Source organism: Henckelia pumila, chromosome 2, assembly GCF_033568475.1.
Source record: "Henckelia pumila isolate YLH828 chromosome 2, ASM3356847v2, whole genome shotgun sequence".
NCBI lineage: Eukaryota > Viridiplantae > Streptophyta > Magnoliopsida > Lamiales > Gesneriaceae > Henckelia > Henckelia pumila.
Window position 1 is genome coordinate 83,286,767 of NC_133121.1, and position 22,340 is coordinate 83,309,106.

The 22,340-nt window shown below is 37.1% G+C and overlaps 1 long non-coding RNA gene across 2 annotated transcripts; it reads left to right on the forward strand.

Annotated features, from left to right (window-relative positions):
• Nucleotides 1–10,296: 10,296 nt before the first annotated feature.
• Nucleotides 10,297–12,523, forward strand: LOC140885083 (uncharacterized). Of its 2 annotated transcripts, XR_012150803.1 has the most exons (4): nucleotides 10,297–10,504; nucleotides 11,029–11,113; nucleotides 11,223–11,333; nucleotides 12,311–12,523. It is a non-coding gene; the product is annotated as an uncharacterized lncRNA (long non-coding RNA). The 2 variants fall into 2 exon arrangements; XR_012150802.1 differs by lacking the exon at nucleotides 12,311–12,523 and having other exon boundaries at nucleotides 11,223–12,243.
• Nucleotides 12,524–22,340: the final 9,817 nt, after the last annotated feature.

Consider the following 22,340-nt stretch of genomic DNA (forward strand, 5'->3'; position numbering starts at 1 on the left):
TTTCAATATTACAAATCAATATTCTAATTCTAAATTATAAATCTATCTACACTAGAAAATATATAGATCGAGTTATGAACTAATATATATAAATTAACTCGAAACTTTTCTATAGATCGAGTTATGAACTAATATATATAAATTAACGTGGAACATTCCTTGTAAATTAACATCCACCATTATCTCTTGCATCACGATTATCTGCACAAATTGACGAATTCAAGTAGCAGAAAAGATGTCAAATTCTGGAATTTGAATCCATAAAACAAAAATGCTGCATGGGAAGACTTGATGGTAAATTCCAATATAGTGATCCAAGCAATCAACATATGACTGAACCATCTTAGAAGACAAACAAAGAATCGAACTAAGCAACAAAGACCGCGTGACATCCCTGGCAAAATAGTACTTAAAGAACACCAACATATAAATAAATTATAGACAACAATATAATTAATGCGATGCGAAGTTTTACCATGGCCATGATGAGCACATTTTACACTAAAAAAGATCAAGAGGATCGAGGCTATGTTTATCGAATCTTCCAAATCTGCATACACTAAACAAATTCAAATCAATTGAAATAAGAAACGGGAATAAGAAAACAAAAGCACCTTTGGCCCCAATTAGACCTAATATCGTCAAAATATAGCATGCAAGCACGATTTCAGCATCTCAAAAGAATTCGAGCATAAGAAAGTAGTGCCAAACAAGTTTTCTAACAAAATAATTTACCAAGAGCAGAGAAGGTGCTTTTGGAAATCAGCATCAATTTCAACAAGGGTTCAAATTTAAATGAGGCACTATGTTAATACAAAAAACACAAAAAACACAATGCAAAGGTTATTCTTTAGCACATGGAAACATAGGAAAGTCAAGGAAAACATAATCTTTCTTGCAAAGAGTACTCACACTCTTTATTAATGCAGTGACGAACCAATGCAGCAATAATAATAAAATCTAAACCACAAGAAAAAAGCAATGCCACTGGAACATGTCTCCACTGTTCATGTTTTATGAGAGGAACTTATAGAACACGAGAACAATGGACCAAAGCTCTAATTAAAAATAACAGTTTATATTGATATAAATCGGGAGGAAAAGAATACAGAAAAAATAATCAGCTTCGAATTATCTCTCAATCAATACCATATTTCAATAAAATAGTTTGTCATTGCACGAACACGAACTAAGATTCTAACACATACCATTTTTAGAATAATGGGTATATCTCTTTCAATTTTTTTATCAAATGACTTGATCTTGGTACCAAATCGAAGCTAATACTAAAACTTTTGTTCAAATTGTAACTTCAAAAAACGAAAGCATAGTCAATGCATTTTCAAAAACTTCTCTGTCCATGATAGTCAAATGGCATGCATCGCATTTCAAAGTATTGGTGTTACCTAAGCTTCAGCTTCCTGTCTTACTCTATCATATCTCTGTGCAAGTTGTCTAGCATCTTCTAGTGGATATTTGACTAGCAAGGCTCTTAAAGGCTCTGCAACCTGGAAGATTATTTCATCACTGAATATAATGATAAGAGTAAGAAACACAGATCTGCTTTGAAAATGAAATCTTCAGATACAAGATAGAACTTAGAACATTAAATGCACTACATATTATTTGCTAGATATATATTGTAATTATGAACTAGATCAGATTTGGAAAAACTGACACCGAAATATAGTCCGTGGCAGCTCTTTAGCCAGATTCTTTCACGTTTTCAGTCCATGAATTCCAAAGCCCAACGCGTTCTGTGAAGAACTCCATTCCCTCTAAATCACTGGAAATGGAGCAAATGACTTGGCACAGCCTTCTTTGATCACCTCTAAATCATCAGAGTAAACCACGTACAGAGCCATCCGCTGCAATGCCATAGTACAACTTCACTTCACCATCAGAACCCTGCAAATTTGCAGCGGATTCGACATCCACAATACCATCTTTCTTTACAATACCTCGGACTGTAGCAACCAACTGAAGTTGATGCCTATTCTATGGTTCCATGGTGATGTTAACTGCATAAATTATATGTAGCAAACTCATCATCCTTTCGAAAGGAAAGCAAAGCAATTTGTTAGTCAATAGTTTAAGATTATATGTAGCAAACCCACCACCCAAGACAGCCTATTACTATTATCACCCACCCCTTGATTTTCCAGGGGGCTGATATGGCTACCCTTCCAAGATGTCATTTACGTTTGCTGTAAATACAAATATAATAGCCAAAGTACCTTGTGATGAGCTTCAAAAAACTTGATGACTTCCTCCATGTGATTTCGATAGAATCCCTACAACACATTCCAAAAATTACTCTTGTTAAATTGATTGAATTAAAACGTATGATACAAGTGCTAAATGAGCCTCACCTCAAAATAACCAAATAAACCACAACTCAGGTCACCGGAAAAGAAACCCATTGCGATTGTATTATCAGTTATAGGTCATATCTAAGTCAAATCCTCCCTCCTGAAAATAAGTAAAATGGAGATGCATAACACTAAACATTAAACGTATAAACTCACAGACACAGGGTAGAGGATTTTGAAGAATCTCCAATTCAGTGGCATGGCACTCAAATTAGATGATGGTAATTTAATTTCTTTCTCGAGTTTTAGGGACTAATTGATGAATTTAAATGCCAAGCACATACAATTATTATATTATTTATTGGAGTAGCTGTAAGATATAAATATATGCATAGTGAAAACTCAAAAATAAGCCATGTTTTAGTGGAAATAGACAATTAGCTAATATTCAACTTGAGTACTACTGACTAGACAACAAGTCATCTCGTGGAAAATTAATTTCACAAAATAGTCAACTGAAATTAATTTATTCGGGAATAAACAGAACTGGTAATTTTTCATTGTTCATTTTATTTTAATAATAAGAAGTCTGAGGAAGACTTTCTTCGTACATCAAACAATTCTGTGAAAACCACAAAAAGAAGTGTGCATAACACGACACTGAGAGTAGTAACAAAGTGTTAAAAATTAAATGTCAAGCATTTCCCAAGTCTCCAAATCAAATTTAGGGAGATTGAGATTGTATTGGAATGTGGTCTTCATTTTTTTTCCACAAACTAATCTCATTCCCTGAACAAAATTTCACCTTCTCATTTTCGTAATCAAACTTTCAATAGTTTTTGTACTTCCCGAGATAATTATTAATCCTAACTAAACAATTTCATTCTTCCCCAAGAACCTCGTGCTATACAAAAAAAAACAATTTTCACATTTTATTATAATTTTATTCAACCATTCTTGACATGGATTAGCACCTTTAATAATAACTTTATTTCACAAAATAAAAACAAACAAAACATTCTCCCAAAAAATTCCCTTAACTTTTTTCTCAAAACTCACAAAATAAAACCAAATATCTTGGCTTTGTTTATTGAGAAAGGAACCGTTTTCAAAAAGTGCTTCAAAAATATCCAAGTTTTAAATATCAAAGAAAGCAACATGATCAACAGTCATGGGATTGAAGTGATGGGAGGCAGGAAGCGGGGAGGGTGGATTGAATTGAAGAGTGCTGCTTCAAGTATTGGAAGCTTCGAAGAAATCTAGGTTGAAAGCCATCGAAGCTGGAGCAGTATGAACACTGATCGATCTTCTCCCCGATTCGAGCCGATCGAAGTACAAGAAAATCATTAGGACCTCTTATATAACATAATGTAAAAAGTGATTTATCATGACGATGAAAATAAAAGTTTTCATCAATTTCAACACCTATATCTTAGGACAACCACTTTTTCTATCGGATTTATGAGTTCTAAACATACATTATACAAAACATAGACATGTTTTAACAAGATCAATCAGATCTGATCATTCCTTGTGATATGCCAATATGTAATACACTCATACCAAAGATGAAGTATCAAATTAACCAGTCTGAAAGGTTATACGACAATTTATTCTTCATAATATCATCCCAATTGGTGATGATTAAAACTATAAGAAAACAAGTTATTCCACAGCTCATAAATCACAAGAAATTAATGCATCATTCAGATGCAGAACTCCAATAATTAAATTTACTACACAACATCACAAGCAGTTCAAATCCTTATGTAAATCACCAACCTAACCAGGAAGTAGAGTACCTGCCAAACATTGCCGCTACTTTGCTATGGCATGGCTTTTAACCCATTCACATTCACCATGAAATTGGCAGGAAGAGAATCAAACAAATCTAGAGAATACTGCGAGGCCTCAAATCTATGTCGTTGGAATCATTTTCCTCTGCCCAGCTTGATTTTCCTCTTCCTATTGACAATTAAAGATCTCAAGACCTGAAAAATTAGTGGCAGAGATCCTAAAAAGATTCAATTAAAGAACATAAAGGTAAAAATGAAAAGAAATTAAAAACACAGGCTTACTAATTACCATCTCTCTATTATATAATTACTATGAATATTAAGTACAAGATAGTAACTGCAATTAAAATTAATTAACCAAACATATGTTTTGAATAGAATACCACTCCCCACACCACCATCTATAACAGTCTACACCATGTTCAAACCAACTATATCAACGTAAGAGGGAAAATAACAGACCGCTCAAGATTTTGAATGGCGAGAAGAAGCACATAAATGCCATATCCACGTATACCACCACAAATCCAACCATTTTACAGCCTCAGTCATCATTATAAAGCTATAATAATTGGAACACAATATTACTGCAGATTCGAATTAAAGAGATTTGGAACACAATATCACGTTCAGAATAATTAAAAATGCAATCAGTTTCAAAAAAAAAAATAGAGCACTTGGGAAATCATGAAAAACATATTTAACATGACACTTATCTTTATACATACACAGTGCCTTATTTCACACGTTCAAGAGCAACATTCCCTCAAAAAATAACTTACCAGAATTACAAGAGTAGAAAAAATGCTGCAACAAACAAAATTTTTGTCAAAGCTGCAAACAAATAATAGCTCTAGGTAAATATTCACTTAGGACAATCCTTACAAGAAGCCATGGGAGTTAACCCAAAATAACGCAAATAACCTGACAAATAATCACCAATTCAATTTATAAAAGTCCAAACAGGAAAGATACTTAAAAACTAGTAGTCAACAACAATGCAGAAGAAAATGAAGTAAATATTCGGTCAAAGACTTTAATATTCTATCTGTATATGTAAAAGAGCCAAACATTTACAACAACAAAAAAGAATGAAATATGGCAAGATAAATCAACAATATAGGCAGGATTCGAAGTCAGATCCTTAAAATATTCCATAAAAGAACAGAAAAGTATAAATGAAAAGAAATTTAAAAATCAAACTTCTCACGCAACTACGGTCGAATAGGGGCACGATTTGAAGATTCAGGTCGAAATTCCTCGTTACATTGGAGTCAACGCGATGGTTAGGACAACCGAAGCGTACTTTTACCCAAACATTTAACAACGAACCACAAGCGCAAACAGGAGGGGAAAATTCAAGGGACGGCAGTGAATTCTAGGGAGGTAGTGGGCGGCGATGGGTGAGTGGTATTTCAGCTCGGGTAAGGGGCGGAGGTGAGTGGAGGAAATGGAAGGAGTGGGGCGGTGAGCTGTGAGGAGAAGCTAGGGTTGGGTTTTGGAGCGGGTCGGCGAAGAGGGGAGTAAGTGTGAGAGTGAGAGTGAGAGTGAGAATGATGAGAGAGAGAGAAAAGAAGTGTATTTAATTTTTAATATTAGAATCAAACCACAACGGATTAGTAAAGTGTGGAACAACCGTTGTCGTATAACACCAAATAAATTTTTATAGACAACGGTTAATAAAAACTGTTGTCGTAGGTTAAAAAAACCCGCTCATAGACAACGGTTATTAAATACCGTTGTCGTAGACTAAAAAAAACCCGCTCAAAGACAACGGTTTTTTAAAATTGTTGTCTTTGACCTATTAAAGACAACGGTTTTCAGAAAACCGTTGTATATGAGCGTGTTTTTTGGACATATTACAACAGTTTTAAATAAAACTGTTGTTAAATAGTAAACAACAACGGTTTTCGCAGAAAACCGTTGTCTTTTTAGTGTTGTGTATGGCCATATTTGTTGTAGTGAAAGTGATGAACATGAAAGTTGTAGCCCTTTGTCTTTGATTTCCACAACATCAATAATCACTCCATTTGGATTTCATATGAGTATGAGAGAGTTAAACTCAAAATACCAGACCTTCTCCAAAACATGCGAGAAAAAATAAGTCGAGTGAATGTGGTTCAGTCGAGTGTTATATCTCTTGATCCTTTGATTTCTGGGCAAAGTGATAAACATGAAGTTTGTAGCCTTTCTCTTAGCTTTCCATGGAATCAAGAATCACTCAATTTCAAGTTTATATGAGAGAGATATGCTCGAAATACCATATTGCGCCAGAAATTATGCCATGAAAAATTTCAGTTCTCAACCAAAAATTCAATATATGCAGTTTAGCAGCTTCTTATGCTCCGATTCAAACTTTGACTTTTGAATATGATTTTTAGATCATTGTCTTAGCTTTCTAATGCATGCTGAATCGTTCCATTTGGATATGACCAAACTACCAAAAATGCTCGAAGTAAACTGCTTCTGTTTTCTGCTCGACTGAAGACACTCAATTTGGTCTTGAGACATCAATTTGATCTAGATAACATCCGTTTTTGCCCACTGACGTGGAACACAATATGTTTCAAATTGAGTCTTCTATGCAGTCATACTGATAGCTAATTATTTTCATCATTGAGCTGTGAGATATCATCAAAATACTAAAGCTCTCCAAAAATTTAGTTTGGCTAAATTTCAGTTTCGGCTTGCATCTTGAGTTAACAACTTTACACTAGAGTAAATATGTTAAAAACACAATAACAAATTTTGTTATCATAAAAATCAAGATTGCTTGTGTTTCACAAGTCACAACCCAACATCAAGTATATGATCAATTGTGCTAAGTCTGTCGAATTGTAATACTCTATATAAAGATTAGTTAAGTATTGTACACACACACATTCAGTTGTAAGTGATTGCAGTCGAGGACTGAATTTATGTTAAGTCTAGGTGTAGTGACCCTAACTCGGATCCACTACTAATCAGAGTTTTAAACTTAATTAAGCATGCAATAAATGATAATCAGAGATAAACTGCAGAAAACTTAAATAAATTCTTAATCTGCAAAATATAACCGGTTAAATAAAACCAATATACAACCCAATTGAATTAATTCAATATCCTATCTACTACTCATGCAGCTCTATTTGGTTACCACATAATCCCAAGTCCTGGTGAGACACCTGCAACTGCCCAGTCAAATGGGGTGTCCAGAAAACAAAGAAAACATTGGATGTGAGCATTAAAGCTCAGTACGACAGTACGAATATAAAAATGCTATGAATGAAAATACAAATAGAAGTGTAGGGTGCTGGGAAACCTATCCAGAAAACTGATCAGTCAAAGGCGTTATGGTATGTAGCACGCTGGGCCGTCGCATCAAGAGGTGACTCACATACCATAAAACTGTGGATTTATCTGGATCCAAGTTCATGGAATCCATACACTAAAAAAAATACTGGGCTGAGCGACCCCTCTACCGGTAATAACAATAGAATAACAGTCTCAACATAAGATGCATGCAACATAATATCCGTGTCATAATAATGCACACATAATCAATGCCACATAATACTTGCAAACATAGAATATGTATATTCTACTAGGCTATCTCGGATAATACGTCAGTACCTCATTAATATACTCCTAGATGCCCCGCATCTACAGTCCAACACTACAATGCAAAAAAAATCATGCATCACTAATCATTCTCTAAAATCCTTAACAAAGCTATTAAAAACTTCCTAATATTTTTTGGGAACTTGGACCATACCTGCGGCCGTCCTTAGCCCACTGCTGGCAATAACCCCAAAACTTGGACATAACTCCGCTACAACTTCGGCAACGCTCCTTCACTCCTTGGCCTTCGAAAAAAACACCTAAAAGTCCTAAATCTATCTAAGAAGTGAAGAGGAAGAGAGAATGGGGCGAGTTGAAATGAGGCTCTCGGTCCTCTATTTATAGATGGAGTTCGGATCATTTGATCCCTGCGATCGGATCGTCTGATCTCCTCATTCGACCCCCTCCAAACATGTGTCCCTTACTATGATGTCACTGCTTACGAAATACGTTCTGATTGTCTGATCCAAGCCTTCGGATCGTCTGATCTCCTTGGGTTGTCAAATCAAGTCCATATCTACTTATCCAGACATGATGGGATCTTCCGATCCCTCTTCGGATCTTCCGATCTCTACGGAGCCTCCAATCTCAAACCTTGAATCTGAACTCTCTTATGTTCGGATAATCCAATCCTTGGGTTCGGATCTTCCGATCCACCCGTGAGTTTGGAACCCTCCGGTGTTGGAACACGGTCGTTCTCCGGATCGAAAAAGAAAGTGATACCCGGTGCAGCGGAAGTTTTAAAATTTTATATGGAATCGGATACCCGGTGCAGCGGAAGTTTTAAAATTTTATATGGAACGATTCCATATCATGGGTATCAAATTCCTACGATTAAAATTGATAACATAAAATTTAAACAATATAAATTTTACCTTAAAATCTCGAAGCGAGATTATGGACACCAACAGATTAAACTGCTCTTGTTGTATATCCCAGGAACTGATGAACGAACGTTTCTTCAATCAGGTCCACGAACAGAAGTTTAATCCCTCTGATAGACTGCACTAGAAAGTCTATCAGAAGTTTCTATGAAGAGAAATAACAGATTTGATCTGCTAATTCAGACTGCAAATTCGAAATTTGCAGACTGAAATTCTCGAACACAGTAGGGGAGGGGGGCGGCCGAATTCTCTAGAGAGAAAGCTCTAGGGTTTTGAATTTTATGCCTTGTGTTGTCTGTAATTTCTGTACTGCAATAACTTATTTATAATGTGAGCTGCTAACAGCTTAGGGCCCATTAGTCATAAGTTCAAGTCTAACAAGCAAAGCCCGCATGTTCAGAAATTAATATAAAATTCATCGTGACTCAGATTGATAAACCAATTTCACCAATGTATACAGAAATCATTTCTGCATCTTTTAAAGTCAAGATAAATTTTCTGAATCCGAATTCAGTGATTTCCAAAAATGTCCATCACTATGTCATTTTAGGAAATTTTACTCCCTCTACTCATAAATAAGAAGTCCCACTTCTTTATTCATTAAATTTAAAACTTTAAATTTAATTATCTCAACGGGGATCAAAAATCCATTACTTGTGTGACCCTCAATGGTTCAGAGATACAGCTAGCCGTGGGCTCACAACTCCTTGTGACTCGGAACAACAATTTTCGACTTACCCAACGAATCATGGTAAGAGCGCCTAGCAACATCGCCCCATGATTCCCTAGGTATCACTGATAGTGCCTGCAAGAACCAATAGATTTTGGTTAGCGTACAGTACGGTCCCTTCATCCATATATCCCGATCGAATCAACAACCATTGGTACATCGAGAGTTGTTCGAGGTTCGATAACTATGCAATGCATCTTGAAGATCAAATAGTGACATCGCATGTGCTACTAGGAAACCAAGTAACCTAAAACACATCATGTACTCTGGCCAGATATTCGTCACACTAATATCTCCTCAGATTGCATAGGATATCCACACTCGCAAGTGTGCGGTGAATCCTTGACAACAAAGCATCGACTCCTATATGTGTCATAACTGTACCCAATCCCGAAACCTGATGACCCTAATAGAGTCGGTAAACGAGTCAAAGCACAGTACTAGCATATAGAGTCTCAATGATGTTTCAAGTAATAAGGACTAATGGTGTACAACCAAAACCGCGGACTATATCCACTCGATAAGTGATAACCACTTGGAAAGTCCGAATAGGGTAGTTCGATCATTCATCATATGAATATCCATTTGCATGCTTCGAACATCTCTATGTTTCATACCAATGAAACGTGGTACTCGGTATCGCAAATGCTAGTCTCAATCTCGAGCGATCCTTATCCTTATTTGTGGACAGCTCAATTGACTAGGAACTCTTTAGAATATACAGTGAACATAAGATGTGTTTCATGACAGTGATCTCTCTATATTCACTATCTCATCTTACTTTAGTATATTCAAGGTCTTAATCAAAATAGCAACAGTATATCATTATATAATAATAAGATAATGCTGTTAAAATTAATATTTGCAGCGATGACTGCACGCCGTTAATAGTTCTCTAATAATTAAAAAGTGCTATTAAATTGCACCAAATCCCCTAATCTAATCGCACCCTTTTCTTTTTACCCATCGCCAAACCCAAATCCTCAATCGTGTTCCTCATTTCATTTCACTCAGAATAGGGCTAGGGCTTAAGATACCTTCTTGTTTGCTCTTTTGTACTCAATGGCCAATTCAATTGACTATTCAACAAAGCTTCATTCGCTGCTAGAAGGGCCACGCCGCGACGGACCGACGAAAATGCTGCGAGTTGTGAGGTATGAATACACATTGAAGTCTAAACCAGTGAGCCCTCTTTCTTTATCGACTCTGTTGTGATGTTATCTCTCGATTCTCGATCTCTTTCAGCCTTGCTTTTTTATGCTTTTATTATTCTTATTTGAGTGACTCTATGGAATGGATTTTTCGAAAATATGTATCCATATTTGAAATTTGCAGTACTCTTGTCTTAGTCTAAAAATAACTGAGACACTGAGGTAATGGGTGGGTTGGGAATTGGAATAGACTTTTTTCTAGGGATGACCGATAGAATTTTTAAACTGAGATTGTTGTGTATGCATTCTTAGCTATCGGATTTGATTTTAGCACCTTGAGGTGAAGACTGTTCTTTGTTTTTTTCTTCAAAGTTTTTATTCTTTGTTATGTTATTTATCATATATAAGGAAGACAAGGAGCTAGAAGTAGAAACTGCTCCCGAGATTGTGGGAGTTGGCCCTGCTGAAGGAACGATTGATGATAGTATGGGTACATTGAGATGAATTATGAAACCATTTTTTTGTCCATGATCTGATGCATGTGTTTTCTGTCAGCTCCTTTGGAGATAGATGAGTATGAACATGTTGATCCAGTTGAAATTTGACACCTTTGGATAAGTCTGAATTCTGGAAAGGAGTGGTAAGTGACCCTCTCTTAAATCATTGGTTGTTGAACGAAATATCTTGTCACTATTTTTGTTTTTAGTGTTTGTTATTCAAGTGTAATGGTGGTTGTATTTTTCAGAAAGCTGCCAAATGGTCTCAGAGAAAAGAGGCTTTTGTTGAATTGACCAAACTTGCATCCACAAAACAGATTGCTCCCGAAGATTTTTCAAAAGTTTGTCGAACATTAAAAAAATGTTGTTACCCTTTGTTAAAGTATTTTTTTGCAAATTTTTTATCTTCATTTTTTGTAGATATAATTTTGTGTGTGATATGATTTGTCAAGTATTGGGTCTTTGTTGATTGTTGCTGATTTTTCCTTCAAAAAATGTCAGCCAAATGCAAAATATTCTAATTATCACTTTGTATTCAGACTTCCAAAATCAATTCTGCCTTCCAGTATTCACATTGTGTTATAATTAACTCACTACTACTGCTCAAAAACTTTGTCTGATATTGTGTGGTGGATAAGTAGTGATTGCTTAATTGATCATGTATGTTTTCTAGAAAACAATATATTACATGTTTCTAAGTTTATTTTATGAATGTAGGTTTTGAGAAATCCACAACCTAGTTTCTTGAACACACAATTTTTCTTTTTGTCACCTCTCCTGTTTCAATTCTTGAGATTTGTTGAATCTCAATTACTGCATTTTCTAGTCAGTGGCATAATTCTCCTATGCCATAGTTAGAGTAAATTTTAAGGTTCTCTCAATTAAATATATTTATAAGCATGAATTTGTTTAATGTACATGACATCATGTGCGAGAAGAAATTGAGTAATGAATTATATTTTTTATTGTAAGTTTTGAGAAAGTAGTATATGAGTAAATGAGGGATTTTTGGATTTTTATGATTATATTATTATAATATATAACCCTGATAGATATGTTCCCATAGAGTTCTTCTCTTCCTCTTATTTTCTTTTCTATCCACTCTCATTCAGAAAGTTGCAGCAGCTCCATACAAGTTAGGTTTCATTCTTGTTTTTGTGCTCTTTTTTTGCTATTTTTATAAGCTGTTTATGGCTTAGTTGGTATTTTGGTATTTTTATAGGGAAAAAAGTTTAAAGCTTGTTTTTTAAATTTTAAATTTTGAGCAATAAAGTATTTTTGGAAATTAATGGTAACGATTCTTTTGTTTCTAAAATAATTTATTTATTTTTATATTTAAGGATTGAAGAGGTCACGAGGAAAAAAAATGGACAAATATTTTTGGCAGGGAAGGTCGAGGTAGAGTGCGTGAAATGGGCTTTGGAGTTACATCATTGAAAGCTAAAGATTCTGTGTTGATATGGATTCTACCATTTTGCATGGATTGAAAATCTAATCAGTTACGTGTAGAACGTTTGTTAGATATTTCGATGTTTTTTTAATTTTTATGGGGATCAGAGTTAAAACTTGTATTCAATTTTTTTTTTTTTTTGTAAAGATATGATTTTTTTGGTTTTCATAAATGAAATTGAAATATTTTATTTAGTTCTTCATTTTAATTTATATATGTAGTTGGTTAAGTTGTATTACATTGGAATTATTTAAGGCCATCAACGACCAACATTGTGATGTCATTATATTTTTTTGCAGCGTGCACATTTTTTATGTGAATAATATTTTTGCGGGGTGCTTTGCGAGCTGCCGATGTGTGTTTCCGCAGCGTGATTTTGCACGCTGTTAATGTGGCTTTCCGCGGCATAATTTGCACGTTGTTCTTGTGAGTTTCCGCAGCGTGCAAAGCACACTGTCGATGGCCCATGAGTTTCAACAGTTTGTAATTGTGTAGCGTGCGATGCGCGCTGCGGATAACAGATTTGCGCGCTGCGAAAAGTCATTTTTGTTTTAGTATGGTGAGATCGCCAAGAGCTTCTGGTACAACAATCTGGATAATTGAACTTTCAATAATATCGAGACATGTTCTACTGCCAAGAATATTTGATAGCAATTGATCAAGCTAGGCGATGATGATAAGAATAATGAGGGGAGAAAGAATCCATTTATCGAACCATGTTGCTCAAACAATTCTTCTAACCCAAACTATGAAGAGAGCAGGAGGAAATAAGTCGTGCATGACCTTGATAAGTGCATTTTATGCACTTAATTTGCGTTGACATTATTGGATAATTGCTTGGTTTCGAGCGGAATTACGTGGAAATTGTTGTTGTTGTTGTTGGATGTCAGGAAATACAGGAAATATTGAAGTTATGATGGATGAAATCAAAGGAGTCAAGAAAATAGCGAAGCAAGCGAAGATGGTTCGTATTTTGAAGATTAGATGAAGATAGGACAGCAAGCTATACGCGCCCGTGCCTGGATCTGGCGCGCCCGCGCGTGATTGAGTTATTTGAATTATCGGGATAGAATATCATGCCCGCCCGCGCGTCGCTTTCTGTGTGACGAGGGTTGTGTATAATTTTGGAAACTTTTGGATATCTTTGGAAGTTGTTTTGGACGAACTTTAGGGGAATATTTAAGGGATTTTTCAGACCTAATGAAGGGCTATCTAGCCGCCAATACACCATAATCTTGAGAGCACTTTCGTGAGATTTTTTGGGATCAAGATTTGAAGATTGCATGGAACAAAGACGAAGACTTTTCGACCGGACACGGAAGAAAGACTACGACTTTGTTATTCCCTCTTTATTTATTTCTTTTGATTATTGAATTATGTTTGAATTCTTAAACATGATTTGTGTTGATATGAATTTGAGTATGAACTAAACTTTTTATGTCTAGAGGTTGATGTAGCCTGGTCAAGACATATTTATGAATTGTTGATTTTAATGAATTGAGTTCTTCTAAATTAATTGTGATTCTAGTTTTGAAAGTTTTTTCAATTTACTGGCCATAAATTGATTTGTCATATTTATTCAGAATCCGGCACTCGGGAGAGGGGATTTAGAATAGGATCAATAGAATTCACACTATTAATTGTTTATATGACTCGGGAGAGCATATAACTTTAATAGAGCCTAGAAAGAACATTGTTTTACACATATCATTACAAGTAGATTTTTAATAGGGATATTGGAATCGATTTGTGATTGATACATTCTATTTGATAAACGGGAGAGGAAAATAGTATAATCTATGTGTTCTTGGTTATTAATTGAAATGAACTCATGAAAAATAGATTGATTAGGAATGAATATTGTTGAGACCAAGTGAAATCAAACCTCTAGACTATTTTTCTCTGATTGATAATCTCTTAAGAATTTTGTGTGTGCGCGCTTTGCAAACTTCATTATTTATTTAATTTGTCAGCAAATCTTTAAAGTTTGATTTTCTAGATAAAATTAAGACTATTTTAATTACAAGTATTGAATATTTTCAAATTACTCCTTGTGGGATCGACACTCTCTCTTTCACTATATTAAAACTTGACACTCGTACTCTTGCGAGGAATTTTCACAAAAAGTTTTTGGCGCCGTTGCCTGCGATCGAACCCGGGTCACCCGCGTGACAGGCGCCAAAAACTTTTTGTGAAAATTCCTCGCAAGCGTACGAGTGTCAAGTTTTAATATAGTGAAAGAGAGAGTGTCGATCTCACAAGGAGTAATTTTTGATTTTGTTTAGTATTGTGACCAATTAGTCTAAGTTTTAATTTAGAGCTTTTATTTTATCTTATTTTTAGTACTAATTAATTTCTTTTTATTTTTAATTGCAGTCTATGCGACGATCTCAAAGTGCGAATTCTCTATTATTTGATCCGGAGATCGAGCTCACTGCACGTGCTTTAAGAAGATTTAGAAGAGAAGAATTAAGGAACATGACTGAATAAGAAGCACAACAAGCTCCTCTGGTGCCAATCAGAGATCACTTCAGGCCGAAGATCCAGGCTCACTATTTTGGAATCGCTCGAGGGACTGCCAACAACTTTGAGTTGAAGCCGACATTAATCAACATGGTTCAGCAGAACCAATTCAATGGAGGCGCCACAGCTGATCCTCACTTGCACTTGCGCACCTTTTTAGAGATTACTGATACAGGTAAAAATAAATTGGGTTTCTGAGGATATAATACGTTTACGCTTGTTTCCTTTTTCTCTCAGGGACAAGGCACGGAGCTGGTTGCAGTCATTGCCGCTAGGAAGCATAACAACTAGGGAGGGCATGGCCGTGAAATTTTTAGAGAAGTTCTTTCCTCCATCCAAGGCAACCCAGCTGAAGATTGAGATCAGTACCTTTCAACAACATGATTCAAAACAACTATATGAGGCATGGGAAAGGTACAAAGATTTGTTACGGCGTTGTCCTAATCATAATTTTGCAGATTGGGAAGAAATAGAATTTTTCTACAATGGGTTGAATACGCCCACAAGGATGTCTGTGGATTCTGCTGCTGGGGGTACCATATTTTCCAAGGATCCCGTTCAAGCCTATGAGATTCTGGAACAAATGACAATCAATAGTTATCAATGGCCATCTGAACGTATGAGAGTCAAGAAGGGAGTGTATAGTGTTGATCCTCTTACATCCATCACTGCACAACTATCTGCGTTGGGTACGCAAGTTGCTTCTCTGAACAAGGTGAATATCGCAGAACCTGCAGGTGTGTCGGTTGCCATAGAAGAATCTCATCCACCTGAGGAAGCTCAATATATCAATCCCAGAGGCTATGGAAATTATCGAGGTAACCCTCCTCCTAATACTTATCATCCTGACTTACGTAACCATGAAAACTTTTCCTATGCCAACAACAAAAATGTGTTGAAACCCCCTCCAAGATTCAATACAAATCAAGGGGAAGGTAAAGCGTCGTTGGAGGATGTTGTGTCTACATTTGTTACTGAATCTAACAAGCGGATGTCGAGGACTGAAACTCGAATGGACAGCATGGAGACACATATGTGCAGTTTGGGGGCTATGATGAAATCTATGGAAACACAGATTGGGCAACTTGCGAATGCTTTAAAGGATCAAAATCGAGGACAGTTTCCCAGCAATACTGAAGTGAATTCAAAAGAGCAGTGCAAAGCATTAGAGTTAAGAAGTGGGAAGAAGTTAGAGGCTAAAGATCAGAGAAAAACCAAGGAAGTTGAAGAACCAGTGGTTGAAGAAATCGTGGTTGAAGAAACCAAGAAATAATCTGAAGCAAAACCGATGTATAAGCCACAACTTCCTTATCCTCAGTGATTCAAGAAGAAGGCACTTGATGAACAGTTCTCCAAGTTCCTAGACATCTTCAAGAAGATAAACATTAATATTCCGTTTGCAGATGCCTTGGAACAAATGCCCAACTATGCCAAGTTCATCAAAGATGTAATGTCTAAGAAGAGGAGATTGCAAGACAATGAAGTGGTAAATCTGACAGAAGAGTGCAGCGCAATCCTGCAGAAAAAGTTGCCACAAAATCTTAAGGATCCAGGGAGTTTTACTATCCCTTGTTTTATTGGTGGTTCTAAGGTAAATCGAGCTTTATGTGATTTAGGAGCAAGTATTAATTTGATGTCTTTTTCTGTATACAGGACTTTGGAGCTTGGAGAAGTCAGGGCGACCACCATCACATTACAGCTGGCTGATCGGAGTATCACATATCCACGGGGTATTGTGGAGGATGTGTTGGTGAAGGTCGACAAGTTTATATTTCCACCAGACTTCGTGATTTTAGATATGGATAAAGATGAAGAAACTCCTTTGATCTTTGGGAGACCTTTTCTAGCTACTGCACGTGCACTGATCGATGTCCACAAGGGAGAGCTCACACTTCAAGTTGGTGGTGAAGCAGTGATTTTTAACATTTATTACACCATGAGGGGACCAAACGAGGTAAGTACATGTAAAAGTATTGAAATTTTTGATTCTCATAATTCTTTTTCATGTACAGGAATTACTGATCCACTCGAAAGATGTTTGGTGGCAGATGAGGTGGTTGATAAGGAAGAGGATTGGGAGTTAAATTAGTAAAAAGCATTCCTTGACAGCGCTCCAAAAGAAAAAATGGTAAGTCCTAAGGAATCTAAAGCATTGGAAAAAAGTGCACCAGAGGTATCTACTGAAACTCATGATCTTAAAAAATTGCCTGCGCACTTATGTTATGCATTTCTTGGTGAAAATTCTACTTGTCCTGTTATTATTTTGCTCATTTGTCTGCTGTAGAAAGGGATAAGTTGTTGAGAGTTCTGAGAAATTTAAAAACTGCTTTAGGATGGTCAGCATGCATAAAATTTTGATGGAAGAGTCTTATACTCCTTATGTTGATCATCAGAGGCGGTTGAATCTCGCTATGAAAGAAGTAGTTAAGAAAGAGGTTTTAAAGTTGTTGAATGCGGGAGTGATTTATGCTATCTCTGACAGTAGTTGGGTATCTCCTGTTCAAGTGGTGCCTAAGAAGGGTGGGATTACTATGGTTAAAAACGAAAATAATGAGTTAATCTCCACACGTACAGTAACTGGCTGGCGAGTTTGTATAGATTATAGGAAGTTGAACAAAGCTACTCATAAAGATCATTTTCCACTTCCTTTCATTGATCAAGTTCTTGATAGACTTGCTGGTTATTGTTATTACTGCTTTTTATATGGTTATTCATGTTATAATAAAATTGCTATAGCACCGGAGGATCAAGAGAAGACTACTTTTACGTGTCCTATGGCACGTTTGCTTTCAGGAGGATGCCGTTTGGACTGTGTAATGCACCTGCAACTTTTCAGCGGTGTATTATGGCGATTTTTGCAGATATGGTGGAGGAAGTGATGGAAGTTTTTATGGATGACTTTTCAGTATTTGGTTCCTCTTTTGATCATTGCTTGCATAATCTGTCTCTTGTTTTGCAGAGGTGCCAGAAAAAGAATTTAGTGCTAAATTGGGAAAAATGTCACTTTATGGTTCAAGAAGGCATTGTCCTTGGACATAAAGTGTCATCCAATGGATTAGAGGTGGATTGAGCCAAAGTAGTTGCTATTAAGAAGCTTCCACCTCCAAAGAATATCAAAGGCGTCAGAAGTTTTTTAGGCCATGCAGGGTTTTATCCACGATTCATCATGGATTTCTCTAAGATTACAAAACCTCTGTGTAATTTGCTTGAAAAAGATTCTACATTCATATTTGATGATGCTTGTTTGCAGGCCTTTGAAAAGATCAAGACAGCGTTGATCACAGCACCCATCATGATTGTGCCCGATTGGAAGGAGCCCTTTGAACTTATGTGCGATGCTAGTGATTATGCAGTTGGCGCTGTATTAGGCCAGAGGAGAGATAAGATGTTTTGAGCCATATATTATGACAGTTTCACCATGGATGCCGCACAGCAAAACTACACTACTACAGAAAAAGAGATGCTTGCAGTAGTTTTTGCTTTTGATAAATTTTGTCCATATTTAATTGGTACTAAAGTAGTTGTTTACACTGACCATGCAGCGATTCGCTAATTGTTTGCAAAAAAGGATGCTAAGCCACGCTTGATAAGGTGGATTCTGCTTCTACAAGAATTTGACTTTGAAATCAAGGATAAGAAGGGTAGCGAAAATCAGGTTGCTGATCACTTGTCGAGATTGGAGTTAGAGGACGTGAAGGAGGAGGAGAGCATAAAGGAATTGCTTCCAGATGAACAGATCTTTGAGGTAAGCTCCTCTATTCCATGGTTTGCTGATATTGCGAATTTTTTGTCTTGTGGTGTTATGCCCCCAGATTTGAACCGACATCAAAAGAAGAAGTTTTTCCATGACATTAAGTTCTACCTAGGGGATGATCCCTACATTTTTAAACGTTGTGCTGATCAAGTGATTCGAATATGTGTAGCGGGGCAAAAGGCAAATGAGATTTTGGAACAATGCCATTCCTCACCCTATGGGGGACATTTTGGAGCAACCCGGACTGCCGCTAAGGTATTACAATCTAGTTTTTATTGGCCTACATTGTTTAGAGATAATTATAACTTAGTGAAATCATGTGATAAGTGTCAAAGAACGGGAAATATTTTTAGAAACCATGAATTACCCCTCACAAATATTTTAGAAGTGGAATTGTTTGATGTGTGGGGTATTGATTTTATGGGTCCTTTTCCCCCTTCTTTTGGGTACACTTATATTTTATTAGCAGTTGATTACGTTTCGAAATGGGTGGAAGCCATTGCCACCTCTACTAATGATGCTCGCGTTGTAGTAAAGTTTTTGCAAAAGAATATTTTTACAAGGTTTGGAACACCAAGAGCAATAATCAGTGACGAAGGTACGCACTTTTGTAATAAAATTTTTAATACCTTGCTCACTAAGTATGGTGTCAGGCATAAGGTGGCGTGTGCATATCATCCGTAAACCAATGGTCAAGCGAAAATCTCTAACCGAGAAATCAAGCAAATATTGGAGAAGACGGTGAAGACGAATAGAAAAGATTGGGCAATCAAGCTGGATGACGCGTTATGGGCCTACCGCACTACGTTTAAAACACCGATTGGGATGTCGCCGTATAGGTTGGTGTTTGGTAAGGCATGTCATTTTCCTTTGGAGTTAGAGCACAAAGCGTTTTGGGCTGTCAAGAAGCTGAATATGGATATCGAAGCATCTGGGGAGTTGCGTAAATTACAGTTGACGGAATTGGACGAGTTTCGAAATGAAGCATATGAGAATGCCAAGATCTACAAGGTGCAAACAAAGAAGTGGCATGACAAAAACATTGTACCTCGAGACTTCGAACCAGGTCAGAAAGTATTGTTGTTTAACTCCCGTCTGAAATTGTTTCCACGAAAATTGAAGTCCAGATGGTCTGGACCATTTATGGTGGAGAATGTATATCCGCACGGTGCGATTGAGCTACGATGTACAGATGGAAGGATATTCAAATTGAATGGGCAAAGGGTGAAACATTATTTTGGTACTGAAGTACGACGTACTGAGAGTACTATCATCACAGACCCGGCTTAAAACTGGTGAAAGTCTGGCTGAGGACTATAAAACAAGCGCTAAATGGGAGGCAACTCATATGTTCTTTTGTTTGTTTTTATTTTTCTTTTTTGTTTTCGTTTTATTTTTATTTTTTTGCATTTAATTTTGTCATTTTCGCATTTTGATTCATTTTCCTTGTGTTTAATTCTCAGGAACGCAAGTCAAACAAAAGAATAGCCAACATGTTATGCGCGCCCGCCTCCCATTTGGCACGCCCGCGCGTAAAAAATTCACAAAAAAAAAAAATCGTAGAAGTTGTCCAGAGCCTTATGCGCGCCCGCGCGTGGAAATTATGCAGAACAGGTGCAATCACAGAGTTTTATGTGCGGGCGCCTATCACCCTGGTGCGCCCGCCCGTGCTTATCCACAGAAAAAAATTTAATGGGCAGAGGCCTATGCGCGCCCGCCCCGTCTGTTTTTAAGCGCAGATTTGTTTCCTTTCTTTCTCAGTCTATCTTATGCTTTTACCCTATTTTTCCTTTTATCTCCTCTCCTCTCTAAAGTGCCGATTCTACTCGAATTCTTCCTCTAAGTTTTCTTATCTCTTCTCTTGTTTTATTCCTTCCATCTTTTCTCTTTGCTTTCTACATTCTTCTTCTTCTCTATTTGTTACTCTAATCAGCGGGAGGGACATCGAGCTAGGGACACCAAATTACTTTTCTGGGCTGTTGTGGCGTGGATTTGTATCTGAGTTGTGGGGTGTCTTGCGTTATTTTTGGTGCTCGTTTCACATTTAAAATAAGAGGGTGTTGTGACTTGAATTGATAGTTTGGGGGTGTCACGGCTGTTGATTTATTTTTATTGAATTGAGGATTATTATTGTGCCTTCTAAGTGTTTGAAATATGGCTCCAAAGAAGAAAACAAAGTTGGGCGAATCCTCTTATTCAGCCCCTAATTTCGATGATCATCGTTTCTGGAATAAATAGGCCGAGGAGAATTATCACGCATTGCTATCTAAGAACATTCTACCTGATAGGGGGTTTGATACGACGATTGGTTTTGAACCGAATGGAGAAATATGGTGTAATGTCGGGGATGAGGTACTGCAGCGGCAGTGGCTTAAATTTGTTAAGCAGCCTCAAGAAGCAGTTATTTCATTGGTGAGGGAATTTTATGCCAATATGAAGGTGAAGCACGTTGACTTCAAGGTATTAGTGCGAGGACAGATGGTGCCGTTTGATTCATTTGCGATTAACACTCTATTTCATATCCCGCCAGTAGACCATGATGAGTATGTTGCATATAGATCTGGGGATATTGATTATGATGCTATTATTCAATCTATCTGTGTCGCGGGAGCTGTATGGAGGCTGGGAAGTGATCTTAAACCGTCCAAGTTGAGGAAGGTTGATTTGAAGAGGGATGCCAAGAGGTGGTACGCTCTGGTTTGCGCTAAACTAAGACCCACTGACCATGATCATGAGGTCACAAAGGAAAGGGCGATTCTCGTATATTGCATTGTTGAAGGCATGTATATGGATTTAGGCCTTATTTGTCAAGAGACTATTCAGAACGTCTTCACTGGACGTTAGAGGGGGGGGGGGGGGGGCTAGCTTTGCCATCCATTATTACGGATTTATGTGAAGCAGTGGGTGTTGATTGGAGCCCTAATGAAGAGTTGTTGAAGCCCACGGCCCTTATACCCGGTGGTGGTTCTTCTACGTGCCATCCATCTGCTAGTGAAATGCGAGAACGTGCGGCCTGACGAGCGTTCAATGCTAAGGCAGCGGCTAGTCGAGCATCGGTCCCACAGGATCAGACGCCTCCTTCTCTAAAAGCACGTGTTACATCTCTTGAGAAGGATCTGTTCCAGCATCGTCAAGAATTCCATCACTTTCAGCAAAGAAATGACGTTTTCATGGATTACATGATGGGATTCACTGGTGCATTGAGCCACCAATTTCCTCATGCTGCGAGCTCGGCTCATCCTTTTCCTCCTTATCCTCAGTAGCCACCTACCTTTGGTGCTTCAGACCCGACACCTGCGGTTGATAGTGATGATGAGAGTGACGACAACAACGACCACTGACGGTCATCGTTTGAGGTACATGTCCTTTTTCTTTTCTGTTTAAATCATTGAGGACACTGATTGTACCTAGTTTGGGGGGATTTTGCTGAATTTGCTTCACAATTGCTGAATTTGTTCCTGAGTTTATATTTCCGTTTTTTTTTATTCTTTTTGTGTTTTGGTTTTTATTTTTGTTTAGTTTTCTGTGCTATGTTGGCGGTGGGATGGATTGTGGAATGAGTATAGTGTGTGAGGTTGGGAAAGTGTGAATTGTTGTGTGGATGCGAGTTAAATTCAAGAAACCATGAAAGAAATGAAAATAC